Raw genomic sequence first — 9,635 nt, 5'->3', positions numbered from 1 at the left:
CACATGCAGGCCTCCTGGTGTTTCTGCCTGACTTCCTCTTTGTTGGGATGCATCGCTCCTGATTGGAGGAGGTGATCCTTGAATATTACCCAGCTTTCTTGTGGCCCTCTTCCCTCCAGGGCTTTATCCCATGGTACTCCGCCAAGCAGATCCCAATCAGCATTTCAGTTGCAGACCTTTTGTTTGTTAACACTAAAGACTTAATTTAATCTTCGGAAACCAGGACGGTCCTTAGAAACCTTTTTCTTCTAAAAAGGCATCTGAAGGAGCGCTGTGTCCAACAAAAACATAATGTTGAATCTAGTTGCAGTCTGCAAATCTGAACTGATACTGTCGGCATCCATTTGCCCATAACTGAAGAAACTGTTTTGCCATCACAGAACATGTGATGAGATCTTTTGACAATTACCTTCCCTGCTCCTGGATCGGCATTTCAGTGCAACAAAAGTGTCATATGAAAACTGCTTATTTCAATGGACTTCAGCTTCCACAGTTGACTGCAAAGATAGCCATAATTACCAACACATGTTTAATAGGCAGAAAATATCATTATCCAGGAGTTTAACTATGAACCTGATGAAAGCCATAAGATACAATGTAAAATTTATTTTGGACGGAGAAATTTTGTAAGGTTTTGTTATCACGCAAAATGAATTAATGGACATCACAACCTACAGGTGAACAGGCATCCAGCATCTCTTCCTAACCCTATAGCACTGCCAGGGGATGGACCTGAGCTCTCACAGCCACCAGACCAAGTCCTGCAGATCGGACTTCTGCTGGAACTCTGACCCAGCAGGAATATCGTTTTCCCTATGGGCAAAGTATAGACCTAAAAGAGTATCTTGATTTTGTCAAAACCTAAAGCATACTGAGGTCTCTAGCAAATTATGACCAAGAAATTATTTAGTTCTTAGGTTCAAAATACATTCAAAAATATGCTGAATGTATGAACGTTGCTTTATGAATGGATTTTTCTGACTCTTCTAAGGCACACCTATTGCCCAAGGCACACTTGAAAGAATGGGAAAGAACTTTCTATTAATGCTGTACCTGAAAACCAGTCTCATCATTCATTTTAGTGTCATGAAGATTTTGGGTTTCACCTTTTCATTCTCAGTGTGGGCATGCTTAGCAGCAGGCCCCGAGTACAAGTTTTCATTGCAGCAGAGCTCACTGTAATGTTCACTGAAGAGGTTTGGTGATGCCCAAGAGACACCCGCTCTCCTGCTCATTTAATACATGTTGCTGACCACTGACAGACTGAAGTTTAGGATCATAAATACTAAGTTGGGAATGATTTGCTGCAGACACTGATTGTTGTTTTTGTCCTCTGAATCTACTACAATTTTTTTTTATTTTTGTCCCATGATTTTTTTTTTAAATAAATGCATACAAAAAAAGGAGAGTCACTGTTTGCTCCAACAACAATCTTTCCTTTTTGTCTCTATCTTAAAAGCAGAAGTCTAAGGGTAAATGAATCTTTTGTCTGACAGGCCACACTTAACTGTTGCAAAGTTTCTTTTATTTCTACAGCTGCCAGACAGTTTTCCATCCCCTATGTTAAAATAACTTAGAACCTGTTTGGAGCTCTGAATACCCGATTTTTCTTTATGAATCCATGTCCCACTGCCGTTATTAGTTTAGAATGGTGTCTAAGTAAATCTTGAAGAGTTAGTGTATTTTTTTAGCTGGAAGATTTTTAAAAATAAAGCTAAAGAAAATGCCAAAGCTAGATACTTTTGCAATTTGCTTTCCCTTCTCCACCTCCTTTTTTTTTCATTTGTTTTAGACAGAGGTGGTAAAATGGAAATGTTTATAGAATGTTTCAGGGTGCTCAAATTCACATTTTCCCCCTAGGAAACTTCAATCAACTCTTCTTTTTGATTTTCAAACTGTGCAAAGTCAAGAAGGTCCTTTTTTTATTTGATTCTATATCGGATGTCCATGACGACAGGAGGTCTCTGCATCAGAGGCTGTGTGCTCCCCAGCTGAGTCTCCTTTTCCTTAGGAAGCTGAGGAGGAGAAGAAACAACTTGCTGCTGTCTCACCCAAGCAATCACTGGTTACCTTTTCCACTGCTTTTTTTTTTCTGAAAGGAGGTGGCAGTCAGGGAAGATGGGAAGAATCAACTGTGGCATCAACTTCTATTTACTTCCAGCTTCAGTGCAAACTGCCTGTTTCCATTGAACTTGGCAGCTGATAATATTTGCTCAAAGTTTATTGTCTGCTTTCCAAAAATACAGCAAGAAGTGTTGACTACTAAGTACTAGGCATGACGGTCTTTAAAGAAAATTTCAGGCAGCAAATATGAAAAATGACGCCAGGAAGTATCTACTAATGGATTTCAACTTCCCATATCTTTTAATTTCTTTAGATGGTCCTTTGGTAAACCTGTAATACCAGACAGGACCTGTTTCAACAAAATCAACAACAGAGATGTTTACAGAGCGGTAGAGTCCAGCTCAAAACTTTCATTCAGGATTCCTTAACTTCCCTGCTCAATCTTTTTCAGGCCGTACTTTGCAAAGGATAATGACAAACTTTGCTCCGATTTAGAAAACTGCTCTGATTATTAAAACACAGGAGTTGTTTGAAAAGATAAAATGGTGTTTTTACAGATTATGAGGATTTTTTCCATAACGTGAGTTTAACAGAACCAAAGCTTTTTTCCTAGCAAACTGTTTTCTGTTGATTTTGTGTTCTACATTTGCTCTCCTTGCTCTCCTTGCCCCCAAAGCTCGCTGTACTTTCTCTTCAAGTACAAATCCAAACAGTTACACCTTCGCAGCTCTGTTCCATTTACTGCTCAGCAGTTACAGACTCAGAACCTCTGTATTAATCTGCTATAAGGAAAAAACTATAGTGACCCCAAGCCACAACGTGCCTTCAAAGACTCTCTTCTTTCTACCTCCTCTTTCCACATGAAAGGGATGCACACCAGGCAAAGAGTGAACAGAAAAGCCTCAGATAGGACACATAGGCAGCCAAGACAGGTGTGTGTGATGCTCACCATGATCCTAGAGCACTCCATTTGTAAAAGGTACACCCGAAGTATAAATCATACCAGGAGGACTTTTGTTTGAGAGGGAACTTCCTTATCTAGGAGGCTCTGCACCACCTGTGACCTACGTTCTCCCTGACAGGACAGTCCTGGATTGTGTTGCCAAAGCATGGGCAAGAACAGCACAGGACCTCATGGGAGACAGCTCCATTCTTTTAGGGACCCAGAAGATTTGTAAATGAGCTGCACAGACTGTTGCAGGTGCTGGAAAGGGGCATTTTTGCTGAAATACAGCATTTGAGGAGGAAGTTTCCATTTTCGCAGGCAGTTTGCCCTCAGTTTGAGTGGCTTAGTAAGACTATTTTTTTAACTTAATTTTCCCTCTAGAACAAGGTGGCTTGAAATCCAGTGAAAGGTTTCCCCTCTTGCAAAAAGAGTTTGGAGATGCAGATACCTGAACCTGCTTCAAGTGCTAAAAGGGGCAGGGTGACGGAAAGCCGAGGAGCAGCACAGCCCAACCAGCTGCAGCAGCCTCTGGAGATCCACGCTGAGAGGTCTGAAGCAGTCGGCATTGGTGTGTGTGAGGTAGGGAGCCTGGTGGAAGGAGCACTGAGGGGCCAGGGGCCACAGTAGCAGAGGATTCAAGAGAAGGGACAGGCAGAGGTGAAGCTCAGGTAGGTTGGATCTGGGGAAGAGCCCTATCTGGCAGAGTGGCCTGAGAGCAAGGAGGAGCCTATGAGGCAGACTGGCAAGGGAAAAAGAGTAGTTTGGATGTTCAAAAGGCTTTGAAGTAAGGGATTTTGAGAAACTGAAGTTCTGGAGCAAGAGAGGGCAGGAGGTGGGGAAGGAGCTGGAGGTATTGGGACTATGTGTCACCTAAGGACATAAATCAGGAAGGGCTAGCAGTTCACAAAGGAGAACATCCCAACTAGTACCTCTGACCAGGACACTGGCTGGCAGGGGAAGGGGAGTACCCGCACATGGTACTTGGCACCCCTTCTTCATCTACAGCTGTTAGAAAGACGGTTGCCCATAAGAAAGGCCATTAAATGCTCTTCATAAATTATGTTTCTCTCAACAAGTACTATAACTGGGCCAAGAAACGGGCTATCACCTATGCCACCACAGCTCTCACGGATTTTACCAGCCAGGCCATACAGGTCTTTAATTAGGCTCCCAAGGACTGTCCTGACCCCACAGCAGTCCTTTTAGGACAACGGTGCTGCCTTTGACTGTAACGTGAGCTCCAGGCCTCCCTCCCTCTTGGATACTCAACACCTCCCCACTTACACTTCAGCACTAGCCTGTCTCCAAAGGCAAACGGATGCGCATAAGGCAAGTAAGGCAAGTAGGTGAGACTAACTAGGATTAAACCGACTACAGGTTTGTGGTTCACTTCGCCGCAGCCTCTAATGTGTCAGTCTCCCTTCTGCAGCTCAGCTGAGAGAGTCCTGGCACAGGTACAATTTCCTGATATTAATACAGGCACATAGGACCTGATCCAAAGCCCACTAAAATAAACCGGAGCCTCACATTCACTTCATCCACACCGTAATGCAAATGTTAATAATTCACATACATTTTAAGGTATGTTTTTTATCCAGATGTTAATTTGGGGTCTGAAATATTTCTCACTTGCAATTAACCATGAGTACGAATATTAGTGAAAAATCCGAATATTGGTGTCAGGATCACAAAGGGACAGGCAGGTGGCTGTTACTAGAACAGGGAACAATCTATTTCAGTGAAAAAAACAAGTCAATTTTTTTACAACCACCAAACATGCCCTACTGAGATCCTACAAAAATCTTAGCAGAAAAAGAAGTCAAATTGAACCACAGTCTCTAAGATTTGTAGACAAATAGTGTATTCAAGAAGGAAATTATTTAATTGCCAAGGCACGTAACCAGTTTCTTCAATTTTTTAATCTCCTCTGTAGAAAGTAAAACAGACTGGGTATATATGTCTTCCACATAAATGCTAGTGTCTCACCCTGTTCATCACTTTACATTTTCCTTCTTCATCAACAGTTACCACCTTCCTACTGAGTGAAAACTGGTCATATCATCTTCATCACCTGTCACTGTTTAATTTGCTGTCACTTTCACTAATATCACCTAACACCAAACAGTCTGGATGATCCCCTCTCCTCGCTGAAATTAAAGAAAAATAAAAAGCTCTACAATTAGCTTCAGCAGGACCAGAATTTGCACTTCTAATCTCCCCAAGGTCTAGTAGTCCAGGGAACAAAAGTATGGAAAAACAGCTGGGTCTGTACGTGCTGGGACTTCACTGAACCCAGAAAACAGCATGGTCAGGTTTAGCCTTCTTATCTCTGTCTTTTTATCTCCCTCCTTTCTCTTTTACTCTTTAATTCCATATTTCCTGCCTACAACTTTTCCCACCTCAGGTCACTTGGTTGATCCCCGTCCATTTTTCCTCCCCCACATCTGAAACAGCTTTTCCAGAAACTGAAATACTCAGCTGTTATTGACAACAGATGCTGTTTCTGCCAAGAATTAGTTTTTTTTCCCTTTTGTTTCATTCCCTCTCTTCTTTTTATCTGCTGGGGTTTTATTTGTTTTGCTTGTCTCCTTTCCTGTCTGGTATCCTATTCTTCCACTTTTCTCCCCTCAAAACTGTTCTTCTCTCCCCTTTTCCCTCATTTGTATTTCCTTGCTTCCGCTACTTATGTCCTGTTTCTCCCCTGGAGTATCTTAATTCCCTTCTTTTTCTGCATTTCCCCCTCTCTCCCAGCTTTACTCTCCTCACTCCCCTCTGCCTTCAGGTACCTGATGCAGCTGTACAGACGTCTAACTGCTGCTCTGCCTGCAAATCCTGGGAGGAGCTGACCGGCCCAAACCACTGATGTCGAGAGGAGCTGCATGCGTCCTGCAGCCGACAAACAATTCCCAGGCTGTAACTGCCTCTTCCCACCCAGCCTATCTTCTCACGTCTGTCTGGAACAGAAGTCATTGTAAATAGTTACAGGCGAGCGAAACCATAAAATCATGGCAATGTTCTATAAAAAGGCAACAATATTTAGGTAAAACATTTAATAATAAGCTCCATTATTCAAATATTTTTCTGTAGTGCTCCATTCTCTATCTACAGCTATACTGCGCATTAGCACAAGCAAAATTAAAGTTAAAAGCTAGGCATTTCATAGCAGTGATGTGTTTTTAACCATTTTCATTGTTGCAAGTAAACATGGAAGCAATAATAATTCTCACTAGCTCACTCATCTTTAAAAGTGAAATTCTTTCCAGCCATACGGTAATACTCTAACCCAGAACTTTTTAAAATTGAAAACACATACCATGTATTGTATAAAATTATTATATTACACAATAAAGCACAGAGACATTTTAACTAACTCAATATTCTTAGTGAAGTCCCGAGAGTCAAACAAACTGGAAGACGAACATTCCTCTGTCTAAATGCATTTTCTTCCCAGAACTACAGAAAACATGACACAGCACAGACTTATCTGTGTCTCTTAGGGACAGACAAACATCATTTAAGCCTAACGTTCAGGGTCACAATAATGGGCCCAACCCGCTCCATGCTGAAATCAACTGGGGTTTTTCCTACTGATGTCAAAACTGACTGTGCCTCAGGAGGCTTTAGCAGTGGTTTGTGTGCTGAGGCCCTACTGTAGGTGAGGATCACATCGGCCAGAAAGCTCCAGCATTAACCTGAAAAAGGGAGATCAAAGTCAACAGAATTACTAACTTACTTAGAGTTGAGCACCTGATTAAATGCCAGATCAGAGCCAAAACACCCACCCCCCATGGTAAAGTCCTAAACCTCAGAGTGCACGGCAAGGTTCACAAGTCAGGAACGTCATTCCTCAACTTTTTAAACGATGATCGTTTAGTTGCTGTACTTCGAAAAATAATTTTACAAAAATGCATGAGGGCGTTCAAGTGTTACCTTCCCTCAGGAAATTTCATGGAAAAAAAAAAAATTTGCTCTCCCTGCAGGTAAACAGCGTTTTTCACTGCAGCACAAAAGACATCCCGGGTACCTACTAGCCCCAGCATCACTTGCGCTGCAGTATCTGCATTTGTAGCACAAACTTTATAAATAACTCTGCTCGTAGTGCGCAGACTGGGTCTTAGGATCCAAAATCATTTTCCTCCAGCCCCGACAACAGCAAAAACTTGTGTTTGTCAGAAAAGCGAGCACGTGTGATTTACCACATAAAGAACAAGCTTAAAGAAACAACCAGTGCTATTTTTACTGTAACATTTCAGAGGAGAATCACCGTATTTCGAGCTTCCCATTACACTCGTTTTGTTTAAGAAATACAAGTAGCCCCATTTCCAAAGTACTCCAGAGTGGCAGTGCGCGTATGGATATGTATGTACATATGTGTACACATTTTTAAGTAGCGTGTTACAAAAAAAAAGTTCTCTTTCAAAATGCAGAAAAGTTATTGGCAAGTTCTAATTCTGAGTGCGATTCTCCTAATTTCTTCAACACCCAGTAAGCAGGTGGCTACTGCACTGTGCCGCCTGTATTTCTCACCAACCCATACTGCACTGTGCAGTATATATTATACTGCACAAGAGGAACAGTTAATCTCTTTCTAAAGACATGTGAATCTTCGTGAATGACCTTGCATTAAACTTTAAATTCCAAATTACCAAGGCCACCATCGCTCACAGAAAAGGTAATCAAAGTTTTAAAGTCCTTTTCTCTGTAACAATTTTTATCTACTTGCACACGCGCTTAACTGTTAGTTACTTTTAAGATTTCCTTCTGCAAATTAGTAACTTAAGAAACTCTTTACAGATTTTCTCCCTTAAAATAAAATTTTACTGAATGAATGTCAGCCTGTCACTGCAGCTTTAGAGAAACTATGAGTAACAGGAACAAGTCTGGAAATCTCTATAGTCTTGGGTATGTTTCTTTTGTTTCTTCGTTCATGTTTAAGGCGGCATTTGTACACTTAGGCAGCCTGATGAAATCTTAAAGTGATTAAGATTCAAAGATGGGCCTTCGTGACCTTTACGAATTCCCAGGAATATCACCCAAAACCAAAAATGAAAATATAATAATTGCATTCTGTATCACAGAGCATTTCAACATCTCCAACATTTTAACGTTTTGAGTAAGTTCTAGTGCCAGCTTGTAAATAAGAGAAATCTAAATGGTTGTGCTCTGATTTCACCGCCACCGAAGAACCCAATCAAGAGAAGCCAGTTACGATGCTGTCATTAAACACACATTAAAGTTGAGAAGGTGACGGTACGTTTTCACCCACTACGGTTAAGGGTCTCTGAAATACCACTCTCTGCACAGACGTGCAGACCTATTACAAATAAAAAACGTGGTATTTGTGGTATTTGGAGTCGCCCATAAGCCATTAAGTAAGCGCAACTTAGAATCTAATCTAGGTCTACTTAAAGTGCGATCCTTTTGTGTATGCTCCCGCTTACAGGGAAAGCCAGCTCCCAGCACCAGGGGTATCAGATTCTTGCAGCATCCATGACACTTGTAAGCATTCAGTGGTCAGAACACCACTACATATCCTTCAAATGACATGGACCAGTGAAGCTGGAAGGTATCTTCACTGAACCAAGCCGGCTGGTATCTCAGCAATCCACCAGGACACGAGCCCCGGCATGCCCCCGGCGGCGTGCAGAATCTCGACTGAGAAGGAGGTGGTGGGGTTTGCATTTTTGAAAGTCAACAGTTTTGAATATTGAAATGCGAAGGGTACGCAGCAGCTACAACAGTGGCATCTCAAAAATACTTTACACTGCAAAATGCTGGTATTCGTTTTTTACTGTAGGATTTCAGAGTGAGAATCGGTTAGACAGCAAGGTGATAAGCACGACAAAACACTAACAGAGCGAGCTAGCCAGAGATAATAAAAGAAGCTACAGCATTTTCAAAGTTAAATCATCGGGGTACCTATTACATGAAGATGTAAAGAATCCTCTGCATTAATGCTAACAGTGCGTATTATCTGAAATATATAATAATGTACTAGTTTTTCTTGCTGCTGTTAAGTCATTAGTAATATCCACCTACTAGTTAAAAAGCTGAATAATACAAAGTGTGCTTTGATTTCTGCGCTACCATGCCACTGTACTTGGAATATGGTATTCTCTTTCCATTTTTGAATGAAATGAAGTATAAACGTATTTTAAAAGGAGAAAAATAAATATCCCCTTCATTTCGGGTATATTTACTGCTCATTAAACTACATGCTGTGCTTTCAGTTCCTAACACCAACCTCATATTGTCAATCTTTGACATCATGATTTATTACCTTATTAAATGAAAATAACTGACATGTCATAGATGTAAGGACTATGAAGTCACAAGTTTCCACACACAATATGGACATCACCCAAAGATCAGCAATACCAGGGTGTGCACAAATAATGCAGTTATTTATGAAAATAATTAATTAGATTTAGGACTTGGATAGTACAGCTTAAAACGCCCTGAAGATGCAACTCCTTGTTAAGGAATAGCATTGGGGGGAAAATATAAATAAATACGGCCTATAAGAAATAATTACAACAGGTTCCCAAAGCACGGGCCCCCCGCACGCACGGCGAAGCCCCACAGTCACACGTTTGCCCCACGGACGAGGCACGACGGCTGAGAG

The 9,635-nt window shown here is 41.4% G+C and overlaps 1 protein-coding gene across 1 annotated transcript in view; it reads right to left on the bottom strand.

The window, feature by feature from the left end:
* KLHL14 (kelch like family member 14) overlaps positions 1-9,635 on the bottom strand; it is a gene marked incomplete at its 5' end in the record, with an annotated part of 68,211 nt that overhangs the window by 57,116 nt on the left and 1,460 nt on the right. The window lies entirely within an intron of this gene.

Source organism: Aptenodytes forsteri, unplaced genomic scaffold, assembly GCF_000699145.1.
Source record: "Aptenodytes forsteri isolate BGI_AS27 unplaced genomic scaffold, ASM69914v1 Scaffold23, whole genome shotgun sequence".
NCBI classification, from domain to species: domain Eukaryota; kingdom Metazoa; phylum Chordata; class Aves; order Sphenisciformes; family Spheniscidae; genus Aptenodytes; species Aptenodytes forsteri.
The sequence above is the reverse complement of the archived record's forward strand: the minus strand, read 5'-3'. Positions and strand labels throughout refer to the sequence as shown.